Source organism: Thamnophis elegans, chromosome 4 (genome assembly GCF_009769535.1).
Source record: "Thamnophis elegans isolate rThaEle1 chromosome 4, rThaEle1.pri, whole genome shotgun sequence".
NCBI classification, from domain to species: Eukaryota; Metazoa; Chordata; class Lepidosauria; order Squamata; family Colubridae; genus Thamnophis; species Thamnophis elegans.
In genome coordinates this window covers 51,738,261-51,764,261 of record NC_045544.1, presented here as the reverse complement: position 1 = coordinate 51,764,261, position 26,001 = coordinate 51,738,261, and the positions used below count along the sequence as shown (strand labels likewise).

General features: G+C 40.9%; 1 long non-coding RNA gene across 1 annotated transcript in view; it reads left to right on the top strand.

The window, feature by feature from the left end:
• Positions 1-26,001, top strand: part of LOC116508479 — a 56,742-nt gene that overhangs the window by 4,135 nt on the left and 26,606 nt on the right. The window lies entirely within an intron of this gene.

Here is a 26,001-nt window from a genome sequence, read left to right as displayed (position 1 = left end):
CTACAAATATTCTCTTCTATCAATTAAAACTCAATTTTGTTACTCTGCTTCCACATTTTTGAATTCGCTGCTATTTACAGTTTTTCAGTCACAAATTATACAAGGTAAAGGTCAACATGGGCATGACTTGCACTATGTCATGTTGCTCCTGCTAGCATCAAAACTGGTTTGTCAGCATTTTTAAATTGTGACTGGCAGCTATATGGTGGAACTAAATGAAATCTTTCTTCTTCTTCAAAGCAACACTTAAGAATCTATTCAGAATGGCAGAATTACTAGTAGCAGACTTTTTCTTTAAATGTTGGAATTACTCCCATTTTTTCCTGAAAGCATTATATTAATATTTCCTTTGGTCAATGAGACCTATAAAATGAAAGTAGCTCCCTTGACACAAAATTTATTCAGGCCATGGCAGCTAGAATGTTATGATTGCTCCTTTTAGTTAGGAAATGTATTTTAATTTGGGACTATGGATTTTAATATTCTTCTGCCTGTGTGTGTGTATTTGAGTATTCCTATGGTGTACACACACACAGAGAGAGAGAGAGAGAGAGAGAGAGAGAGAGAGAGAGAGAGAGAGAGAGAGAGAGAGAGAGAGAGAGAGAGCCTATGAATTGACTGGGTTGTTATTCATGTTATGTCAGTTGGTAATTTTCTGAATTAGGAATTTTGGAAGTTTAGGATACTTAGAATTGTCTGATGAAAGCAGTTTACAAACCTTGTGAAATTAAGAAGAAAATATAGTGTTTAGGATTTTTTTGAGGTTCTTGGATAAGTATTAGAATGAATTCATGCATTAGAACACAATCATATGTATGTTTACACTGACTCTTGGGCTATAATCCTGTGCTTATTTACCCAGGATATTTATCTTGGAATAAATTCCATTAATTGTATGTTCTTTATTTCTAAGTAGACGTTGCTGAAATTGCAATTTAACATGTGTTATTACCAAATTTTGGAACATTAGTATAATGTACAATAATGAAATAGTACAGAACATAATTTTTGACACTTGTGTCCTTCCATATGCTGCTGAACGGTAACTCCCACCATCCCCCATTATTGGCCGTAATGCTACAATTACTGGATATTTTAGTTCAGCAAGTTCTCCAAACCAATCTAAAGATATATGCCAGGACTGTACACATGCAATTATAATCATTATGTTGTTCACTGAAAAGTGTGAACTCCTGTGCCCTTAAAGATGAAAATGTAGGAAGTGGCAGTTCCTTTAATTGCATTTTCAGAATATTTCTCCAGTGAGCCATGATTGAAGAAAGCTTGAGAAACACTGCACCATGGAGTGGACAAAGTTCACTTCAAAAGATCAGTTTTCCATATTTTGTATTCTCCTCAAATTAACAAGTATAGATTTTTTTCTTTCTAGCAGGTGCAGGGTCCACTTTTCTTTTTAATTAACCAAAGGTTGATTCATTGGTTGCAACAGGAAATAATGCAACAGCTTGTCACTTGCTCTTCTTATGTCACTGGCTCTCATATTTAAGGGTGGGTCTAGAACTCACAGTCTTTTGATTGCCTTATCCATTAGACCTGTGATGGTGAACCTACAGCATGTGTGCCACAGGTGGCACACGGAGTCCTCTCTGTGGGCATGCAAACTGTTGCCCTGCTCAGCTATACCATGCATGTGTGTATACCTCCTGCTGGCCAGCTGATTTTCAGGTCTCTGCCACATATATTGTGGGAGATGCATGCGCATGCATGGGTGACAGGGTCATGCATGCACAGGGGGCGGGGTGCATTGCTGTGTGTGTGTGTGTGTGTGTGTGTGTGTGTGTGTGTGTGTGTGTAGAGGAGAAAATAGAAAGACCTGCACATGGATTACAGAACAAATGAAAGTATACACTATCATCAAGAGAGTAAAAGAATTAAATTGGAAATAGGCTGGTTACATAACAAGAAGAACTGATGGCAGGTGGACCAAGGCAGTCATGGAATGGATTCCACACGATTAAAAGGTTTCCATGAAGTAGACCTAAAACAGGATGGATCTACAACATCAGCAACTATTGTGAGCCCAGTTGACAAAAGAAAACTCAGGACTGTACTGGTTGGAAAGTTCGTTTGAATGGGAAATTACAAGCTGCACTGGAAAATTAAAAGAAAAAAAATCTAGAAGTGGCAATTTATATATAATCTATAAATTTGTACTATAGGGAACACAAAACCATTCAACTTGAGATTGATTTTTGATGCCTTTATGGTTATATCAATGCAGTTTCTTTTATAACAGAATGGAACAATTCCCCTTTCTGGAATCTTTTTTTTCCCTTTTAATTTTTGTTTTAAATGTGTTTTTATTTTCCATTTCATTTTCGTACAGTCACATATATACTGTGCATAACCAGGGCCATATAACATTAAACAATAAACACAGCCATTCCTCTTGTCGGCAATACCCCCAAAAATAGAAACCCAATGTGCCTCTTCGGCCCTCCATACACCCTTTCTTTCGCCCCCCTCCAACTTCCCTTCTTCCCTCCATCATTCCCCTCTACCCTACTTCCCCTCCCCCTCTACCACTCCTCTCTCCCGATACACTCCCTCCCTTCCTTCTCCCTCTCCCTCCAGTCCTCTCTCCCACCCTTGCTACCCCTCTTTCTTCTATCCCTCTACTCCTCCATTCAGTGTATTTCTACAATCTATTAATATATTCAGCTTGTCCTATTTTTACAGTGAAATTAAAGAGCAACAGTATACAAGTGCCGTCACGTTACTTTAAAATCTAGCACATACTATATATACCCCCTCCCCCCTCCCCCAACACCCCCCCTCCCTCCCCCCCGACTTCCCAGAGCCCGTAAACGGTATAGATTTTTAACAAACACAGTCTAAAATATATTGAGACAAAGGAAATAAAAAAAAAGAAGTTAATAACATCTCTGCATTGAACTCAGCTTCTTCCTGTTACACTAACTTTGAGCAGTTTAGATTTTTTCTAATCTTAAGCATAGGCTATCTGTAATTTCTTAGTCCCATATTTGTTTTGTATATAGTCAATCCATTTTTTCCAGTCTCGTTTATATCTCTCATTTGAATGGTCTTTAAGATATGCCGATATTTTCGCCATCTCGGCTAGGTTTGTGACTTTCAATGTCCATTCTTGAGTTGTAGGCAAGTCTTCCATCTTCCAGTATTGTGCCACCAACAGTCTTGCTGCCGTTATTAGGTTCAGAACCAAATTAGTCTCTAACGCTGTAAAGTCAGTACATATACCTAGTAAAAATAACTGAGGAGTAAACTTTATCCTTCTTTTAAAGATATTTTGCATAATCCACCACAATTTTATCCAAAATGCCTTAACCTTTTGACAAGTCCACCATATATGAAAATATGTAGCATCGAGAGAACCACATCTCCAACATTTAGGCTGTACATTCGGATACATAGAAGCCAGCTTTCTAGGATCTAAGTGCCATCTATAAAACATCTTATAAAAATTTTCTCTCAGGTTTTGTGCTTGTGTGAATTTCATATTTCTTACCCATATTCTTTCCCATGTGTCCAACATTATTGGTTCTTCAATATTTTGAGCCCACTTTATCATACAATCTTTAACTAATTCTGTTTCCGAATCCATCTGTATTAGTACGTTACATATCCTCTTTATATGCATTAAACTTTGATCTCTTATTTGTTTAAACAAATTATCTTCAACTTGGATAAAACCAGTTTTTTGGTCTATTTTCCACCTGGCCTGTAATTGGCCATACTGGAACCATGTTTGAACTACCTTCTCTCCTTTCAATACCTCTAACGATTTTAATTGTAGCACCCCCCTTTCCAAAGTAAGAAGTTGTCTGTAGGTGGTTCTATCCTGTTTTTGTGCTATATTCATATTTTCAATTGCATGTCTGGGAATTGCCCACATGGGTAACTTGTCATTTAGTTTATATTGATATTTTTTCCAAACCCACAGTAAAGCATTTCTTAAGATATGACTTTTAAAATTCTTATCCAATTTTTTGTTGAATAACAAGTAAGCATGCCAACCATATACCAGATCGTGTCCCTCGATATTCAGTATTCTATCATTGGTTAAATGGGTCCAATCGCTAATTGCGGATAGCGCCACTGCATCTTAGTATAATTTTAGGTTAGGTAATTTCAAGCCTCCTCTCTTGCATACATCTTGCATTATTTTCATCTTTACCCTCGGCTTCTTTCCGGCCCATACAAATTTGTTGATACCCTTCTGCCATTCTAAAAGATTCGCATCTTTTTAAAGTATAGGTAACATTTGAAAAAGAAATAAAAATTTTGGTAAGATGTTCATTTTCACTGCCGCTATCCTACCCAACAAAGATAAGTACAATTTCTCCCATTTTTTCATCTCTATCTGTATACTCCGCCATAGTGGTTCATAATTGTACTTATATAATTTCCCGTTTGAGGCTAAAATATTAACTCCAAGATATTTGACTTTTTTGACTACCTCACATCCTAGCGTCCCTCCTAGTTCTTCCTTTTGTTTAGTATTCATATTAATAGCTAATATTTTTGTTTTTCCTAAATTTATTTTAAAACCAGACACTTGACCATATTGATTAATCGTATTCATTAAAACCATACTAGATTCCTGCGGTTGTTCCAATATTATGACCAAATCATCCGCAAAAGCGCAGACTCTATATTCTTGCTGCCTAATCTTGATCCCTTTTAGACCATCCAAGCCCCATATTTTATTCAACAATACTTCCAAAGTTATAATGAACAATAGTGGGGACAAAGGACAGCCCTGTCTTGTACCTTTTCCGATTTGAAAAGGATCTGTTAAACTTCCGTTGACTATGATTTGGGCTGTTTGCTGTTGGTATATTGCTTTAATTGACTGTAAAAAGCTATCTCCTATCTGCATTTTTTGCAATATCTTCAACAGAAATTGCCAGTTAACTCGATCAAAGGCCTTCTCAGCATCCAGAAATATGAACGCAGCAGGAATTTGGTTGTTATTTCCCAAATATTCTAATGCATTAATAATTAGTCTGACATTACTCTTCATCTGTCTCCCCTGTATAAAACCTGTTTGGTCGGTATGTATCAATTGTTGCATAACCACCATTAACCTATTTGCTAGTATTTTAGTAAAATTTTTATAATCTACATTAAGTAATGAGATAGGTCTGTAATTTTTTGGTTGGGTAGTATCTTGATCTTCTTTGGGTATCAAAGATATAAACGCTGTCTTCCAAGATGGGGGCACTTTACCTTCCATTTGAATTTTATTAAATAGTTCTCTAAGAGGTTCTACCATTTCTAACTGTAAATTTTTATAGTAAACCTCTGTCAAGCCATCTGTGCCTGGCGCTTTCCCTAACTTTAGTTGCTTAATTACCTGCAAGATTTCCCCTGAGGTTATTGGTTGGTTCAACTTTTGCCTGTACTCTTCTCTAACTAGGGGTATTTTCTCTTTATCTAAGTATTTGTCTATATCTAAACCCTTAATTTTGTCCCCTTTATACAATTCTGTAAAGAATTCCCAGAATGCCTTTTGAATCTCCTCCTGTTGAAACACTTCCTTCAACACTTCAATCTGGTTACATTTCGAGTTTTCGTTTTTTTCCTAATCTGATAAGCTAACCATCTGCCCGGTTTGTTTGCGTTACAAAAAGTATTGTGTTTTGCATATAATAAACTAGTAGCTACCTGATCAGAGATCAACATATCAAATTGGGATTTTAATATAGTAATTGCTTCCTTAACTTTTGTATCGCCTGGATTCAATGTTAACTCCAACTCTTTCCCTTTAATTTCCTCTTCCAATTCTTTTCGTTTCAGCCCTTGTTTATGTCTATGTATTTTGTTTATATTCATCAGTACTCCTCTCATATACGCTTTGCTTGCATCCCATACAAATTCCATAGGTGTACCCTTATTCATATTCAGAACAAAGTATTCAGATAACAATTTTTTACAATCATTAATGTACTTCTCATATCTAAATAAGTTTTCATTCAGCCTCCAAGACCTTCTTGACCTCCAAGACCTGCACTATCCTTCCCAATTCCATCCAAACTGGGTTATGATCTGAAAGGACCCTCGCTGCAATCTTTGTCTTCTTCACCCTAGAAAGTAAATCATTAGTGATTAGTATAAAATCAATCCTTGAAAAGGATTGATGCCTATCAGAGAAGAAGGTGAAATCATATTCCTCTGCGTTTCTTTCTCGCCAAATATCTCTCAATTCAAAGTCGTCCATCATGTCAAAAAAGGGTTTGGGTAGCTTAGCTCGCATTTTAATATTAGGGCAAGAGGTCTTCTTATCTCTTTTAGTGTCAATCACGCCGTTCCAGTCACCCAATAGTATACAAGACTTATAGTCCCACTGTACTAATTTAGCATGAAGATTTCTATAGAATCCGTCTTGCTGTTGATTAGGAGCATAAATTCCCAAAAGTAATGTCTTTTTCCCTTCTAAGACTAGGTCTAGCGCGATATATCTTCCAAAGGGATCTGCTTCAATTAGTTCAGTCTTAATGTCTTTTCTTAAGTATACAACTATACCATTTTTCTTTTCCGTAGCAGAGGTCACAAAATGTTGACCAAGTTTGGGGTTAAACAAATATTTTTGATCGGTTGATTTGATATGAGTTTCTTGTAGACAAATTATATCATTCTTGAACTGTTTAAGATAGTGAAATATTTTCTTTCTCTTCTGTGGAGAGTTCAGTCCATTGACATTCCATGTCAAAATCTTAGTTGTCATCTTTGGTTGCCTGAAGCTTTTTTAGAGCCTCCTGCATGGCCTGTTTAACCTTTGGCCTAGCTCCTCCCATGGCTTCTGAGCTTGTTGCTGTAACTCCTTGAGTGGCCGGTGATTGTTGAGGTTGTTACATTGTAGCTTGTTTTTCCATTCGTCTGGTGGTCATACGGCTAGGTCTTTGTTCCATGGCAGCTTACCCTTCCGGGAGGGGAAGATAGTGCATCTTGTCTGGTAGTTGCGTAGTTTGCCGTCTATCTTGTCCTTCTTGTGGTCTTTCTCCAGATCCATATGGTGCAGGGTGTCCCACCTTCAAAATATTGTGATAGAAATCTCAAGCTTTCCATACAGAGTTGAGACGATATCTTTGCTTGTCAAGTGTAATTATAATGCCAAATGGCACATCCCATCTATACTGTATCTGACGGTTTCTGAGTTCTTCCACTAGAAAAGCATAATCTCTCCTGGCTCTTAGCATTTGAGGTGGTATTTCTTTCAAGACAATCAAATCCTGGCCGCCGATTTGAAGCCTGGTGTTATAGGACTCTTGTAATATCATGTTTCTGAACTCTCTTGTGGCGAAGTATATAACTACATCTCGGGGGAGTTGCTTTTGTTTTGCCGACCATGAATTAACGCGATAAATTTTATCGATCTGCCAGTCAAAATTGGACCCCGGTCGTCCCACCAGACGGTCAAAAGCCTCTGAAAAAATCTGTTTCAAGTTCTCCTGTTTATCCTCACGCAACCCCCTGACTCTTAATGCGAACTCCATCTGCCTGTACTGTATCATAATAATCTGTTTTTCAGCGTTTTCAACTTTTTGTTGCACCACCTGTTTTGGATGTCAAGTTGGTATAAGCTTCATTAAGAACCTCTAAGTTATCTTCAATTCCAGAAACATGTTCTGTCAGTATGGTTACCAGTCCCAGCATATCATTGTTTATTTTGGCAATCCTAGTATCAAGTTTATCATATAGGTCCACTTTAAACTCTTTTAATTCATCCTTTATCTCCTTAATCTCCTCTCTGAATTCTTTGAAGGTTTCCAAAAAAAGTTCTTTCGTTAGCACATCTCCAGTAGGGGGCAACTTTGTGCCAGGTATCGGGGATGTGCTTCTAGGAGGAAGTTTCCCCCCAGGAATTAATTTTGATGCCATTATAAGTCTTATCTATGGGTAATTAATCAAGCTCTACTGGCACACTGTGCAGCTTACAAAAAAAAAGGGAGGGGTATTAAGTCACCCCTTTGTTAGCTCTTTAGGATTTTTCAAAGGATTTCAAAAAAAAAGAAAAAGAAGAAAAAGCATTGTAACGAAGCAGCTCGGCATATTCAGTGCCGTCTTTGACTTCTCTGTATCAGAAATATATATTAACAAAGTTGATAAGAAGAAAGTCTTGTAAACTCTTCAGAGAAGTGAAACTAATTAATAAGAAACTGCTGGCTGGCTGTTCCTCCCTTTGAACTTTTATCACTGCTTTTGCAGAAGAATTAGGAATGTGGCATTGTTACGAAGAACGCACAATCGCCATTTTAGGCGATTTAAGAAAAAAAAAGCTAAGTACACGAAGGAAGCTCTTGTAAAAAATGAAGCTAGGATTTTTAAAAAAAAACAGATAAGGTTCTCAGATACGGACTCTGCTTGTATTAAATTCAGATAAATAGTTCAAATATTGTCCTAAGTGGAGGTATCTTACTTTGAGCCGTGAAGAAGATGGCTAGGAATTTCCGGCACGGAGATAATGATTCAGCCTCGGCTGGCCCCCCTTCTCTTCACAGCTGAAAAGGCTGCAAACTTCAAAGGAAAAGCTCTTGCCAGCTGGATCTTCTCTCCCCCTCTTCTTTGCCTGAAGAGTGAGGTACCTGCCAGATATCTAGGCAGATAACGCAACCAGAAACCCAGCTTAATAGAGCTGCCCCCATCAGCAAGATCCCGCCCAGGAAGTCCCCTTTTAATTTTTAACTGCACCTAGCTTTTTAGCCCAAAGAAAAACAGGCAGGCCTACCAACATTCTGTACAAGATCTTTTCAATTCATGCAAAGAATACCATTTGTTGAATTTGCCTATTAAATTCTGACTTCCATTTTTTCCCCATCTCTTGGCATTAAAATAAAATAGATAAAATTGTCACGTTGCCAGGAGAATTAGGTTGTATCCCTGTGTGAAAGACTGGTCTGCTTCAAATCAGTCTGGAAAACAGAATCTGTGCAAAAAGGAAAAAGATAGCTGCTTTCCTTTCATCTTTATATAAAAGTTATTCCAGCTTTTCTCATCTCTGCTTGACAGATTCTCTCTTTTGCACAGTAAAGGAATCAGGTCTTTACATCTAATCACCCTACTAACATACTGGATACAGCCAGGGCTTCATTATTTGCTGCTTGCAGAGCTGCTACTGTAAGAGTTATGACACATTTGGAAGGAAGCACATTAAAAAAAAAACAGTGTATTGATTTAACTTAGTAGTATTTAGCATTCAACTTTCATATACATTTAAAATGCTGTAGGGTGAAAATCTAATTGAGTAAAAAAGAAGGGATTCAGAAATATTCCATACAGCATTACCTGCAACTTGCAAAAAAAAAAAATAATAATCATGCTAGACTGATTGCTAGAAGAGTAATAGAGCAGGAGCCTCTGGCAAGAAACTATAGATAAATATCTTAGATAGAAGTGGAAAGCCGTCTCTCTGGAGCTGTGACTGGCTCAAAGACTGACTCTTTTGGGCTTTATTTGCCTCCTATTTTTATCTCAGATGACTGAACTCAGCAAGGTTTTTTTTAAATATTTTTTTTCAAAAACCTGCACAATCTGTTTGAGCAGAGGTGAAAAGAGGACACAAGCTATGTGTTCCTACAAAAAAGAGGGAGAGAGATGATGTTCCTCATAAACCGCCTAAACTCTCCCTCTCTGTGTCCAGTAATATCTTTGCCAGCAAAAATATGCAAGACTGGCTGTCAAGGAGGAAGAAGTGTCATGTATTACAAGTGGATGGCTTTTGTGGAAGGCTAGTTTTCCCCCTGGGTAGAAAACACTGGAAAATATATATTGAAATAGAGGAACAGCAATGAGAACATTTGCATGGCTAGGAAAGAATGTTAGGTTGGCATCCCAGTCATTAAACGCAGACCCAATTCAAATTAGGATTGTGCTGTTAAGGAGCTAAAAGGAGGGGAGATGTTATATCTACTTCATCTGGCTCATTGGTGCAGTTGCTTGCTCTCAAAATTGTCAAAGAGCAGAAATCTCAAAGCAAGCTATTCTGATCCTGGCAGCAAGGGTCTCACCTGTTCTTATGATTGGTTTCTATTTCTGCTGGTACACTGCTCAGTAGAAGGCGAAAGCAAATCTCAAAATGCATTAGCTCTGAACTTTTGATGCGGCAAATAAAAATGATCCACACACCTGCATATGGGGAGGGAAATATAGAAGGGTTGCAGCCAAGTCACTTGCAATTTTATCAAGTTCATTGGATGAGAAAAGGAAGGGTCTGTCATTTCCGGTCCGGGGGGTGGTGGTGGTGGTGCTTCAGAGAGGCTCATTAAAACAGAGCTGCTACCACTGCAATGTCTAGACTCTCAAAAGTGGCCTCCACATATCGCCTGTATTCGGGCCACTAATTAAATGAGTGGCTTTGCAGCCTCCTTAATGGGAGAGGTGAGGAAGGGCTGCCTTTCCTGCTCCTTCCGCGGCAGAAGACAAGCAGATTCTGTGCAGCAGAAATGCAGCCCTGCCCTTCCCAACCTCCATCTCCGCCCAGCAAATGTTCCTGCTGAGTGATCAAACATCTCCCATTCTGTGCCAAGCAGTAGGCACAGCTGCATGCATGTGGAATACTGGCTCCTTTGCAGAGAAAAGGGAGGGAGAGCTGCAGGGATCAAGTGTCATTTCTTTGATTCTGTCTGGGCAGAAATTCCACATCTTGCTTTATATCACTTTTTCTCATTTTCAATCTATTTGAGTGCCTTAGTATCTGCAATAACAAGAGAGCCTGCTGAGCTGCAGCAAAGGAGCAAACAACACCAGGCAGGTTTCATCATCATGGCAGCATAATGGGGTCCCCGGAGGCTTCGACCTGAGCACACTGGGATGCTTCACGTTCCTGTGAAGGAGCAGTTTGCCCCTTGGTTGGGGTAAACAGACTTTGGAAAACATGCCTGTCTTTGGCGTTCAGTTCAGTTGGCAATCTGCATCCTGCTCCCCAACTCCCAGTGTTAGCTATGGAAACTGCGGCACCATCTTTGTCTTTAGAGGATTTGAATCAATTTGCCATTTATAAAGCTTGCATCCATAATACATCACTTTCAGACAAGTTAATTTTTATTTGCAGCAATTTAGAGTCATATTTTGCTACACTGTGTTCTCTTCCTGTTTGTGCACATGTGTATCACATGCAAGAGCTTCAAGATAGGAAAGGGTCTCTCTCTCTCTCTCTCTCTCTCTCTCCCTCCCTCCCTCCCTCCCTCCCTCCCTCCCTCCCCCTCCCTCCCTCCCTCCCTCCCTCTCTAGTAGATACAGTACATTTCAGACAACACATTAGCACAGTAGCTGACTCCTGATTGTGTGGCAAAGAGCCAGTGCAAATTCATTCCTGCAATGGCTTAGGGGGAGAAAAAAAGCAGTAAATCCTGCAAAAAACAACAACAACAAAAAAAAAAACAGCAGCAGTGGTAGTGTAGCCCTGGGAAAGCAGGATAACCTGCAGAGAGCCAGCTCTGCCCTCTGGATGACATTCACCTTCAGGACAGAAATATGTCCTGTTCCAAAAATGATTTAATGTTAAGGATTTGAGAGGGAAATAGCATTACTGTGCCAAGATGAGGACTGATCTCTTTTCATCCTCTTTGTATTTGTTTCCAGAAAGCAAACACGGCCCTTTAAAATTTTGTGTACTATTGAAATTATTACTGTTTGCAACCAGTTTTCTAGAGTGTGAAAGGAGGATACTAATAAAATTCCCATCAGCAAAATAATTGGGAAAGCCTTTTAATTTGCAGCAGCCTGGAGATGGGCCACATCTTTTAATTTCCTGCAGCAGGCAAGAAACACCTTATTTGCACGCAGAAGGTCCCATATTAAATTACAGGGCATCACTGATGAAAACATTCTCAGCTGATAGTGGTAGGGAAGTTCTCTGTTCAATAGCCATTAGTGTTGGAGTGGAAATGAAGCTATAACTAAGCCTGGGCTGTAACAGTCTGAATTTCTGCCTTTGCAACCATTGAGTTGTGGTCTGGATTTTTACAATCCAGTTATGGTAGTGCTAGTTCAACATTCCTGGAGACATCAGAAAAGGCTAAATTTAGGGCTGGTTTACCATTGGCCAAACTATTGTAACCTCAACGATGCTATTCATTTCCAAGCAGGGGGGAAATTAGTGTAGGAGTGACTTCTTCCCCATACTAGGGCCAATATTAGTGGCTCAGTGAAGAAAAGAAGTCAAGATGATGTAAGCTTCTCTGGGAGCCCTTTATATTTCATAATTTCCTTTCCTTTAGTCTCCCAAAGAGAGGATAATAATATGTACATGTACCCACATACACACTGACTGATCCCTGTAGATCTTTGTGGGCTACCTTTAAAATAGAGCACTGGCTTTCTTTCTTTCTTTCTTTCTTTCTTTCTTTCTTTCTTTCTTTCTTTCTTTTTCTTTTTTTCTTTCTTTCTTTGTCACCACAAAGCTGAGAAAACTGTTATGATGGAAAAATTATCATTGCAATTAATACATTCTTCTGTTTTACTCTAATTTACTTATTTTACTTTATAAATTATAATATATAACTTTTTCTTTATACTTTCTTACCAGAGCCCTAGGTATATTTCTAGACTTCTCAAATACATCAAACGTTCTGTGTCTAATTCCTTATTCGCAATCCTAAATTAATATTGTAGTAAATTAAAATAATTCTTTCCAGTGCGAGAAGCAAACAACTATTTTGCAATTCAAAAAATGAATTTGGATTAGCCAATCAATAAAAACTAGGCTCTCCTAGTCTAGTGCTGTCTGTGTGCTGGAATTGCACTCATTTCATCTGTATCTGGAGGGCAACAGGTTAGGAAACTTTGATTCAGAGGTCCTAAGGCTTATATAGATTGAGTGTTTGAGATCAGAAGGTGCTAGGTTTAAAAGAAGGAGAATATTCCATTACCCTCCAGTGTCAAATGTGAACTTCTAATTCAGGTTCCAATAATGTTATAATTAGGAACCAAATTAGAGATCTTTAGCATGATATGTTGGCCACCAGTAAAAGCCTCTGGCTGTTTTAAATATAGACACCAAAGTGCATTAAAAATAAAGCTCTGAGCTCCTGGAAGGTCCATTGGAACTGTTAGGAAATATTTTGAAATTCAGTACCTCTGGCAGTAAATCTAGAAATATACTGACCTGCTTTTCTATAGACTGGATCAGTTACATATCTGTATGACATCAATGAGAGGATGGTGTCAAAAAGAAAGCTTTAGATTTTGGGAGACGCCATAATGAAGACAGACTGAAACTGATACGAAACCAAATATGTAATGTATAGAAATCATCACGGTTCAGATGTAATTTAGTGAATTCTGTTTTTTTGAATAACATCCATTTTGTGTTTACATAAACCAAGAAATTGTGACTTACTCTACAAACCATAGTTAGGAAACAGTGGTTAATATGGTGTGTCAGGTAGTCCAACATTCATTGACTGTCATTTCTTATGCTGTCAGTAAATGTAGTTCTTTTTATTTTTCTAAGTGTTATATTGATGCAGCAACAAAAAACTAGCACAGCAATTCATCATATCCTCCTGCCTGGGGACCAGTTTGTAGGGAGAGAGAGAGTCTGTTGAAAATGCCAAGTTCTCTTTTTAGCATTGTCAGAAGAGTATCTGTTACAAGTAATTCTAGAAGTATTTTGTTGTTTTTCATTTTGAAGTAACCTTTTACCAGTGCATTACTATTTTATTATTTCTGCTCTGTAGTTGATTTCAGGTATGTAGCTGACCTCTTGGAGCTCTCTGTGAAATTAAGTGGCTTAAATCAGCCTTCCTTTAATTTGGTGCTATTGTGACAGAGTTATTTTCAGCCATAATAATTCTCAGATATTAGGATATCATTACCAGTTGAACATTAGTAAGAAAAGCTTAGAACATCTAATTTTTTTGTGGTTTTGAGGAACCAGCCTCTAACTTTAAAAAAAAAAAAATCTACCAACAGTTTAAAAATACCTTAAGAAAATCCTGGAATTTAGGGATATAAATTTATTTTGCCTTTAGAGATGAAAGACCCCTGCCTATAGCCAGAATGGATTTTTTTTGTAGAGAAGGTCAAATGCTAGCTATATTTTATTCCAGGTAGCATTCAAACCAGTGATGGGTTGCAAATATTTTTACTACCGGTTCGGATGTGTTCCCGCACACGTGCAACACTTTGGTGCATGTGCAGAAGCATCTGGGCGGGGCCTTCCGCTGCTGCTACTACCATTTCTGCTGAACCGGGCCGAACCAGAAACAACCCATCACTGGTTCAATCCATCATGAATTGTTATAGATCTATTATATAGCAAGTCCTTGTGTTAAGAACTCTTCAGTTTAAAGACAACCCATAGTTAAGAACAGAGCCTATTGTAGTAAGTTTCATAAGAAACCATTATGCACAACTGGGAGAAGAAAGCTTTGTGTGGCCAGCAGCTGCCTTGCAATGGGTGAGGGATGCTTGTTCAGCAGTGAAAGCAAGAAGACAGCAGAGGTAAGCTAGGTCACCAGAATCATGGACTGCAGAAGAACAAAAGGAAATAGATGGGAGGAGATAGGCAGGGGGGATTTAAATGTCCATGCAGTTGTAAGTGCAGGCAAGTGGCCAAGAGGCCAAATTTTTATCCATGACTGGGACACTGCAAATTTCAAAAAAATTTGAAACCTCTTCTGTAGGTGTGGCCTGCTTTGCGGGAGTGGCTTGGCGGCCATGTTATGTTATGTTTGTTAGGTTTATTAGTGTTGTATGCTGCCCACTCCCAGAGGACTCCGGGTGGCTTACAATAAAAAGGGGGAAGGGAATAGATAAGACGGTCTCTCAGGTACCCAGGTCCGATGCCATGAAGGGCTTTATAAGTAACGACTAGCACCTTGAAGCGTGTCCGGAGACCAATGGGCAGCCAGTGCAGCTTGCGGAGGATAGGTGTAACGTGGGTGTACCTAGGTGCACCCACAATCACTCGCGCAGCTGCGTTCTGGACTAACTGAAGTCTTTGGACACTCTTCAAGGGCAGTCCCATGTAGAGCGCATTACAGTAATCCAGTCTTGAGGTCACGAGGGCATGAGTGACTATCCGAAGGGCCTCCCGGTCCAGGTAGGGTCGCAATTGGTGCACCAGGCGGACCTGGACAAAGTTCCCCCCTGGTCACAGCCGACAAATGATATTCTAATGTCAGCTGTGGAGCCAGGAGGACTCCCAAGTTGCGAACCCTCTCTGAGGGGCGTATAGTTTCACCCCCCCAGGCTAAGGGATGGAATAGCTGGACCATTTTGGGGAGGGAGCATCAATAGCCACTCGGTCTTGTCGGGATTGAGTGCAAGCTTGTTCGCTCCCATCCAGACCCTAACAGCCTCCAGGCACTGGCACATCACTTCTACTGCTTCACTGAGTTGTCACGGGGTGGACAGATACAATTGAGTGTCGTCCGCATATTGGTGGTATTTAATCCCGTGCCGTCGTATGATCTCACCCAGGGGCTTCATGTAGATGTTAAATAGGAGGAGGGACAGGACCGAACCCTGCGGCACCCCATAGTTGAGGGGCCTAGGGGTCGACCTCTGCCCTCCGACCAACAGCGACTGCACCCTGTCCGAGCGGTAGGAGGAGAACCACTGTAGGACGGTGCCTCCCACTCCCACCTCCCGTAACCATCGCAGAAGGATACCATGGTCAATGGTATCGAAGGCCGCTGAGAGGTCAAGGAGCACTATGAGAGAGGAGTAACCCCTATCCCTGGCTCGCCAGAGATCATTGATGAGTGCGACCAAAGCAGTTTCCGTGTTGTAACCAGGCCTGAAACCAGACTGAAAGGGATCCAGATAATTGGTTTCATCCATGGACCGTCGGAGTTGAGAGGCCACCACTTTCTCAACAACCTTCCCTACAAAGGGGAGGTTGGAGACTGGATGATAGTTGCTCAAAATGGCTGGGTCCAGAGACGGTTTCTTCAGGAGGAGTCTCACCACCGCATCCTTTAGGAGGAGCGGGAAGGATCCCTCCCGGAGAGAGGTGTTAACTATCGTCTGGATCCAGCCACGTGTCACCTCCCTGCTCTCGAGACCAGCCAGGAGGGGCACGGGTCCAGTATACAGATAGAGGCACTCACCGCTCCCATGGCCTTGTCCACTTCCTCAGGAGCGACAAGTTGAAACTCGCTCCATAAGCTCCGCTCAAGACCTTCCCCCGGTACCTCGGCTGGTACCGTGCAATTGGAGTCCAGGTATGTCCGAATCCGAGCGACTTTATCCGTTAAATACTGAACAAATTCCTCAGCTCTACCCTGTAAAGGTTCATCCACGTCCCTCCCTTTCAGAAGGGAGCAGGTTATCTTAAACAAGGTGGCTGGCCGCGATTCAGCGGATGCAATAAGAGCGGCAAAATGCGAACATTTTGCCGCCCGTATTGCCATGAGATAGGCTCTGATATAGGCTCTCATCAGTGCTCGGTCTGACTCAGATTTATTGGCCCTCCAGCAACGCTCTAGGCGTCTCTTTTGATGCTTCATCTCCCAGAGTTCCTCGGTGAACCAAGGAGCTCTCCTGGATCCGCTACCTTGGAGAGGTCGCAAAGGCGCAATCCGGTTTAGAGTCCCCATCGCCGCTGTATTCCAGGCAGCGACTAAGCACTCCACCGGACTGTGGACGAGAGCATCAGGTATTTCTCCAAGTGCCGTCTGAAATCCCATAGGGTCCATCAGGCGTCTGGGGCGGAACCACCTAATCGGTTCCTCCTCCCTACAGTGGGGAATTGGTTCCCGAAAGTCAAGTCTCAGTAGGAAGTGATCAGACCATGACAAGGGCAAGATCTTAATACCCCTCAACTCTAGATCACGCCTCCACTGCTCCGAGAGGAATACGAGGTCAAGTGTGTGACCCGCTGAGTGAGTCGAACCCCAAATTACTTGGGTCAAGTCCATGGCTGTCATGAAAGCCATGAACTTCTGTGCCCCATCAGAGCGTTCACCGAGCGTAGGCAGGTTGAAATCCCCCAGCACCATAAGCCTGGGGAACTCTACCGCCAGCTCGGCTACTGACTCGAGGAGCGAGGGGAGGGCTGTTGTAATGCTGTTGGGAGGTAGGTATGTTAACAACAAGCCCACTTGACCCCCAAGGTCCAACTTCACCAACAGGGACTCACACCCGACAAGCTCTGGAGCAGGGATCCTACGAGGAACTAAAGACCTTTGGACGATGACTGCCACTCCCCCACCCCTTTTCTGGGGTCGCGGCTGATGAAGCACCTGAAACCCTTCTGGGCACATTTCAGTGAGGGGGACTCCTCCCTCCGGGCCCAGCCAGGTTTCAGTAATACATGCCAGGTCTGCCCCCTCGTCTAATATCAGGTCCCGGACGAGGGGAGCTTTGTGAACCACAGACCTGGCATTTAGCAACAACAGCCTGAGACCAGGGTCCTGACAACTCTTGCCATCTGGCCCTGAAGTGGAACTAACAGGGCCGGAAGGGGGGATCGCTGTGACGTAGCGAACCCTCCTTCCCCGGTAATGGCTAGCCCTGACATTCCTTTCATACCTGCCCCTCCCCATAATGACCGTAATGCTCCGGCCCACCCCTGCAACTGTAGGCCTCATTTCCCCCCTCACAGCCTCCGTTCCTTCCGGCAGGCGATTTATATCAGTCATTCTACCACTTCTGCAATGGAACTCAGTGGAGGAGGCACCAGGTTATACTCCCAATCCTCACATACGTACACAACCACTCACCCATACAGTTGCGGAGCACTGCGCTAGTGCAGTTTAAGATAAACGGTGGTATGGAAGGAGGAGGGAGAGCTGCTCCGCTCCTCTCCCTTCCTCAAAGTCCCAGAAAGACACCCAAGGCCAAAGGTCCAAAAGTCCGTGTGAATCCCTATAAATTCTACTGTTAAAGGTAAACAATAGTCAAAGTAAAATGATTATAGTAAGGATATATATAAGGTGACCAGACGTCCCGATTTCAGCGGGACGGTCACGCTTTATAACAATTTGTCCCGTGTCCCGGGCCATTTTTAAAAAGTCCCGATTTTCTGGCTTCATGTTGAAAGCCCAGTGGATTTGCTTAAGAAATCCTAACCGGGTCAAGACAAAAGACACTCTGTCTAACCTCTCTCTCTGTCTCAGTACTTTCATTGAAGATATTAAAACTTTAAAGAAAGAAAACGGACCCCCCCTCCCCTTTTGCCTCATTTTATAAGAAAAAATGACCAAGTACCATAGAGCTGCAGGAAACACTTTGCCTAGAGTAGTTAGTAGCAACTGTTCCTTCCTGGATTTCCCGGATGGGAGGGGTACGGAGGTTGGAGGTCGGCTCGTGTGGGAAAAATGGTGGCTCCTCATTTTTCTTTGAAAAATATTTCCCTGGGACTATTTCACCATTTTAATTTGCTCAGTTCTTTGTATTAACATCTATATCATTCTGAATTGACTTGGAGTTTCTGCCTGCTGGTAAGTGAGCTGGGGTTTTTTCTTTTCTTTTTTAATGCATTTTAAAATAATGTAGGTTTTTAAAAATGTGCAGCTGCTGTTTTTTTATTCAAAACAATATGTGTAACACTATGATGTGCCATGGAAAAATCATTGAATTGATATTTACCAGGAAAGCAAATATGAAGCCTTCCTGTGGAGCAATTGTATACTTCTGGTTACCAGATGTTAGCAACAAACAACAAAGAGATGACTATCACCTAATTTTGCCAACATGATGAGATATCCTGGACTATTTGCCTAGTAGCTGTAATATTTGGTTTTTGTTCCCAAAGCAAGGTTAAAAAAAAACCCTGAAAGAACAAAAGGTTTTTTTTAGGGTATTTTCCTGATGAAAACTATAATTGTTTCTGCATGACACCCTTAATCACAAATAGCCAACTACACTTCATTCTAAATAGTTTTATTTCCTTTATTGTATGTGATTACTCAAGTCCAAAAACTGAGTTAATTGGATAAACTCAGCTCCACAATTTACTAAATATACAGTTACAGGAATTTCATGTATAGTATGCTGTCTCTTAGGGTTTATTGAACATAGGAGAATAATATGAGAGGGATTTGATGTAAAATAAGCTCTTTTAATGAATTCAAAATCAATGCAGCAGACAAGACATGGGAATGAACATAATACACACTTTAACAATATTTTTTTTCTTTTAGCCATCAAATACTGCAGCAAGTGTGTCAGTAATAATAGCAAGACAGGCATAGGATTTTCCAGCCAGGTTAATTTTACTTTTTTATGGTTTTGATGTTGTATTTAATTTTATCTGTATTAGAAACTTATGAAGGCTGTGCAACATTTTGAGGTGATATAGAGTATGTAAAGGCATGAATACAGTAGAACCTCTGATCACAACCATAATTCGTTCCATAACTTTGGTCGCAAACTGATTTGGTTATGAATCAAACCTAATTTTGGAAATTTGGCGCTTACAAAAAAAATGGTGCAGAAGGGGAAATCAGCCTGGGGGGGGGGGAATGTGAATATTTTGTTCAGAAGCGTTCGTGACCAGAGGTTCTACTGTATAACATCTTCACTTAAGACTTAAGATTCACTTAAGATATAACATCTTCACTTAAGATTCACTTAAGAACTGTGGCAAGAAAGGTGGTATAGTGACCAAAGTTACAATGGCATTGAAAAAAATGACTGATGACCATTTTTCACACTTAGCGACCATTTTCACACTTAGCAACCGTTGCAGCATCCTCATGGTCACGTGATCAAAATTTTGATGTTTGGCAACAGTTAGAATCTATATTTGTAAATTGTAGTCATGTTGAAATAAAAAAATATTACAATACTATTTTTGCATTGCATGAAAATTTTTGTTGCTCCGTTTACAATTTTTAATCAAGCCCCCCCCCCCCTCCCCGGTCAAAGGTGTCCCTCTTTACCAATCTGAAAATCTGGTTACCTTAGATATATACTGTAGGTAGTCTTCAACTTATGACTAGTGAAGCCTGCCCAATATCTTTGTAAGTCTCAATGTTCATAAAATGGGTCTTCCACATGACTAAACCAATCTTATAACCCAATCTTATGATATATATAAGCCTGGCTTCGCTGATAACAGGATAAGAGCCTGTGGCCTAATGGCTAAGAAGTTTGCCTAGGATGTAATATAGCCCAGGTTCAAATCCCAGTAACAAATATAACAAAGGCAACAGTAAAAATGTTGGGTTTCTGTCGTGATGGACTCTTGTGACGAGCCGATAGACAGATGATGGAAGCAGTTAGCTTCCTCCCATAATTGGGGCTTACCAGGGGTTGTAAAAAATCTAATATATATATATATATATATATATATATATATATATATATATATATATATATATATATATATATATATATATATATATATATATAGATTAGATTATCGCTGATAACAGGATAAGAGCCTGTGGCCTAATGGCTAAGATCTCTGCCTGGTGTGCCTAGTATGCCATATAGCCCAGGTTCAAATCCCAGTAAGGGTATGGCTAGCTGATGAGAGCTAAATAGCTTGAAATAGATCTATACTAGTCTCCCTTTATTTATTTATCAGCACAAATTAAACACACACACACACACACACACACACACACACACACACACACACACACATATATATATATATATATATATATATATATACATACATATACACACACACATACACACATACACACACACACACACACACACACACACACACACACACATATATCCATTGTTTGCTATGGGGCATTTTTTGCCAAAAGCCCAGAAGTAAATGCTAGTTTAGGGTATAAATGTCTCAAATCACAGTCATGTGACTGAGGGACATTGCAAATGGCCATAAAGTTACCTTTTAGCAGGATGGACAGCATACAAATTTAATAAATAAATAAATAATAAATTAGGTCAGTTGCTGAGCATCCAAAATGCAGGCTGTTGCAACATCAGAAATAAAGTATAAGTACCATTTGGAGTGTTTGTTGTAACTTCGACCGATTTCTAAGCAACCAGACATAAGTCAAGGACTACCTGCATGTGTGGAATATATACAAAATGGATCTCTTCAGCAATCTTTTCTTGAAAATTAAAGTGCCAAATTTATGTAAATAATGCTGTATGTTAAAAAATTGTTTCTATTTCCAAGTGTTTTGGTTGGTCTGTTGATTTCATGCTTGGCTTGCCAAAGGCATCTGGACAGAATGCAGGACAAGATGGGTTTCTTATTTTGATTCTATGTGGTTTTTCTTATGTTCTTACCATATTTTTCGGAGTATAAGATGCATTAGAATTTTGAAGAGGCAAATTAAAAAAAAAAGTTTTTGCACTCTGCAGACCTCCCAAAAACGGCCCGTTTTTCATGAAAACAGACCTGTTTATTTTTTAAAAAGGGCATCAATAGCCTTTAAGAGGCTTGTAGAATGCTCCTGGGTGGTATCCCCCCAAATCAGCAAAATATGGCCCATTTTGCATGAAAACATGCCTGTTTTTTGATAAAAAAAAAAAAAGGCATGCATAACCTTTAGGAGGCTTATAGAGTACTCCTGTGGGCTGGGTTGGCAAAATTGAGCAAAAAACATCCTGTTTTTCACTCATTTCTGCCCTCTTCAGCCCCCAGGAGTACTCTGGATCCTAAAGGCTACTTTGGTGAAGAGGGGGTTTCGGGGGACAAAAGATGCTGTGTTCAGTGTATAAGACACACCCAGATTTTCAGCCTCTTTTCTGAGGGAAAAAGGTGCATCTTATACTCTGAAAAATACAGTAGTTCTTTCTCAAAATACTATAGGCACATGACTGCTTAATACTGAGACTGGGGTGTCAAGCTACACCTACCCCAGCTCTGCAAACAGAACAAAACCTTGCAATATGTCATGTGATGGCAACATGACACAGCGAGTTTGACACCCATGACTTAGACACTGACTTCTCAACTTGCAGAATTAATCATCAGTCCATAAAAGAACTCTTCCACACTTGTTTTAGTACAGGGTTAGATTTGCTATTAGATGTGCATTTGAATGGTCGCTAAACGGTTGGTTGTAAGTCAAGGACTACCTGTACTTCTGGCCCCTCAGCAGGAAACTATAGCTTTGAAATAATGAGACAGCAATTCTGAACATTCTTTAAATGCAACATTACTTCTGTTCCCTCTGTAAAGCCAATGATGCTGAAAATAAGACATTTGGCTATAAACAATACAGCTGAAAAACAGCAAAAACTCAACAGGGATTTCTATCAAGAGTGTTCAGCATTTAAAGAGATAGATTTATATCCTGCATTCTACTGAACAGATTTTGGTGGTAATTCTACACAAGTCTTTTCTACTTTGTCCTGCTATTACAGGAAATCTTTCTGTAAAAGTAATCTTAAGACACTGAGAAATCAACTGGAAGAATCAGGATGTCTAAAAAAAAGACAGAGTCCTGGCCCATTGTTCCTTTCTTGTGAATAGACTAACAGATCTGAACTCCTAAAATCCAGATAGTCACTAGATGGCAGCTGATTATCTGGTGCTTTTCTAAGGCGCACATGTAGCATGTGATGTAAAGAATCCCAAAACTCATTAAGCCCACTAAGAAACAATGGGATTGCTAAAGATTCATGGGAGGAACAAATAACACAAGCATCGAGATTATCCAGATTTTTGCTATCCAGATAAAAATAGCCATAGCAGAATGCAGTTATACCAACCAACATCCTAAGACCTTATTTAAGTGTTCCAATTTTAAAACCTATCCAATTTCCAGATTTTTTTTAAAATGCTGTGTGTGCTCACATGTTTTTTTAAAAAAATCCCAATTTGTTACAAATATATTTACAAATAATTTATCCATGTAAAAAAGGATGTGATTACTAGGCTGTTGTTGATTGGCATAATCGTGTGTTTAGGTTTACAGATTCATAGGGGTGGAAGGAACATTAGAAGCTGTCTAGTCCAATCACTGCCCAAGGCAAAAGACCTCAGATTATTCTGGATAAATGGTTGTCTAACCTTTGCTTGATAATCACCATTGGTAGAGCACCACATCAGGCAACTACTTCATAGTTCTTACAGTCAGAAAACCTATCCTTATTTTCACAGTTTTTTTCTCTTTTAAATAATCTGAAATAAGTACTTAAGTGATGCTGGTTGTCTTAACTAGTGGGTGTGTGTGTGTCCATTAGAAAGATAAGCTATAACATTTAGTAAATAAATAATACAGGTAATCCTTGGTTAACAATGATAATGGGACTGAAATTTCTGTTGTTAAGTGATATGGTCAGAAAGTGTAATATCACATGGGCCAGTGATGAAATTCTTTTTTTTTTTACTATCGGTTCTGTGGGTGTGGCTTGGTGAGCATGGTGTGGCTTGGTGGGCATGGTGGGGGAAGGATACTGCAAAATCTCCATTCCCACCCCATTCCAGGGGAATGATACTGCAAAATCTCCATTCCCATTACATTCTGCCGGTTCTCCGAACTACTCAAATCTCCGCTACCGATTCTCCTAACTACTCAAAATGTCCACTACCGGTTCTCCAGAACCTGTGAGACCTGCTGGATTTCACCACTGACATGGCCGCTATTTGCCTCTTTCTGAAAGATTCCCTATTGACTTTGCTTGCAAGAAACTGACAGAGAAGGTCACAAATGGCAGTCATATGATTGTGGGACACTGCAATGTTGTAATTGTGAGATCATCATAGAGTGCCAAGATTGCAACCATGTGACCATGGGGAACAGCTGCAACTATGAGGATTGGTCATCCATACCACTTGGTCAGTACCATCGTAAGTTTGAACCAGCGGTGGGTTTCAAATTTTTTTAGAACCTCTTCTGTAAATGTGGCCTGCTTTGTGGGAGTGGCTTGATGGCCATGTGACCATGTGGGAGTGGCTTGCCAGCCACATGACTGGGTGGGCATGGCCAACTTGTAAATGTGGTGAAACTCACTTAACAACGCTCTTGCTTAGCAATCAAAATGTTGGCTCAGGAACTCTGGCATTGAAGTGTGCAAGTCTTAAAGCTGTCAAGTTACAAGACCCTTGCACCCCTAACTCTTAGAAAAAAAACCCAGGGGTGTTCAAACTTGACAGCTTTAAGACTTGTGGACTTTAACTCCCAGAATTCCTCCTCTCTTTCTTCATCTTGACGATGTACGGACGGGTGGGGGGAGGGAGCTGGAACCGGTTCTAAACGGCACTGTAGATTTGTGGAACCTCTTCTATAGAAGAGGTTAGAACTGGCAGGAACCCACCCCTGGTTTGAACAGTCACTGGATGAGTTAATTGAGGAATGCTTGCATTTATTATAACATGGACAGGTTCAGAATCTGAGCTTCAGATATACACATGCATACATACATGCACAGAAAGACAGGCATTTGTGCTGCGGTATCAAGTGAATTTAATGTTTGAAATATATCTGGGGATTTGTTCTAAGACTCACATCTCTTCAGGCATTTCCTCCTCTTGTAAAAAATATTTTGGAATAGTGAATGATGTAATTATGACAGCCACTATCCACTAAAATGAACATCATGTCAAGCTTTATTTCAGAAATATTTATTGCACTTCTGGGGAATTACCTTTTGCTTTCTCAAACACAAAAGGAAGTAGTTTCAATAACAGCAACAAAACACAGCAAAACAAGAAACCGTACTGCTTTATCCAGCTGTTTGAAAAGCCTTCATTTAGAATCCAGCCTCAGCAGTAACTCTAGCATTGCATATGATATAGAAAGGAATAATATGACAACTTTGGAGAAAACAAATTGATTCTCTTATTCCAATAGGTGGCTTTGGGCCGATTGATGTAAGTCTTAGAAACTGTAAGAGGAATATCTCCGACTAATTTATAGTGGGTTAATTAAGGTGGCATTTCTCTGAATACTTTGAAATGCTGTGACTCAGATCTCTTCCCCACCTGCACTGAGTTACCATTTCTAAGAGAATCTGTGAAATGATCTCTTTGCTGCTATGTCTTCTATTCCTTTTCCATGTTTCCCATCATTTCTCAACTTGAAATTATTTTCCTCTTTGGACATGTGCTCCTTCTTCTAGCAGTTCTGCTGACTTCCCTACTCCTCCTTGCTTTCACCTTTTTACTCTCTGTAGATCATTCTGTCTTTTATATCCACCCCTTAACCCAGAGATGGGGAACTACGGCCCTTTTATGACTTGTGGACTTCAACTGCCAGAATTCCTGAGCCAGCCATGCAGGCTCAAGAATTCTAAAAGTTGAAGTCTACAGGCCATAAAATGGCCGTAGTTTAAGGTGACCAGACATCCCGCTTTTGGCGGGACACACCCTCTTTCCAATGCATTTTCCCGCGTCCCGCCCGCTTTTTTAAAAAGCACGCCTTTTTTGGCGCTAGCAGCTCCCGCCCATCAGCTGCTAGCTTGCTGGGCTGGCTCATCGTTCTGTTCTCTATCCTACCTCCTACCTACAAATTTAAGCCAGCCCAGCCTGCCGCTCACAGATTGGATTGGCCTGGACTCCAGCCAATCAGTGAGCTGGCTGGGATGGAAAACGCGGCGTGCTTAAAGTTTTCCATCCCAACCAGCTCACTGATTGGCTGGAGTCCGCTTAGCATGCCGCATGAGTCCCCCGCCCATCCGTTGCCGCTCGCATGGGCGGGGTAGCGTAGCGAGTGAGCGGGGAGTGAGCTCGCCTTTCCAGCTCCACTTCCGGACAAGCTGTGGAAAAACCTCTGCGAAAAGTGCCACCTGGGGCCGCCGCTTCTTCTCCGAACTCAGAGTAAGTGACGGGCGGGGCGAGTGAGGGGGGGTGGCGGGATCGCCACCCGCTGCACTGCAGCTGACTCACCCCGGGCCGGGCGGGCTGGGAGGCTCTGGGCGTCCGGGCGGGAAGAGCACAGAGAAAGGCAGAGCGGCGCTCGACGCGACTCTGCTATTTCTGCTGGAGGAGTCCCTAGATAGGGAAGGCGGGTGGCGAGGCAGAGCAAGGGAGCACAAATGGCGGATCCTGGGCTCATATGCAGAGGGAGCTCTCCAGGCACAGGAGCGCTGGAAAATAGCAATAGCAATAGCAGTAGACTTATATACCGCTTCATAGGGCTTTCAGCCCTCTCTAAGCGGTTT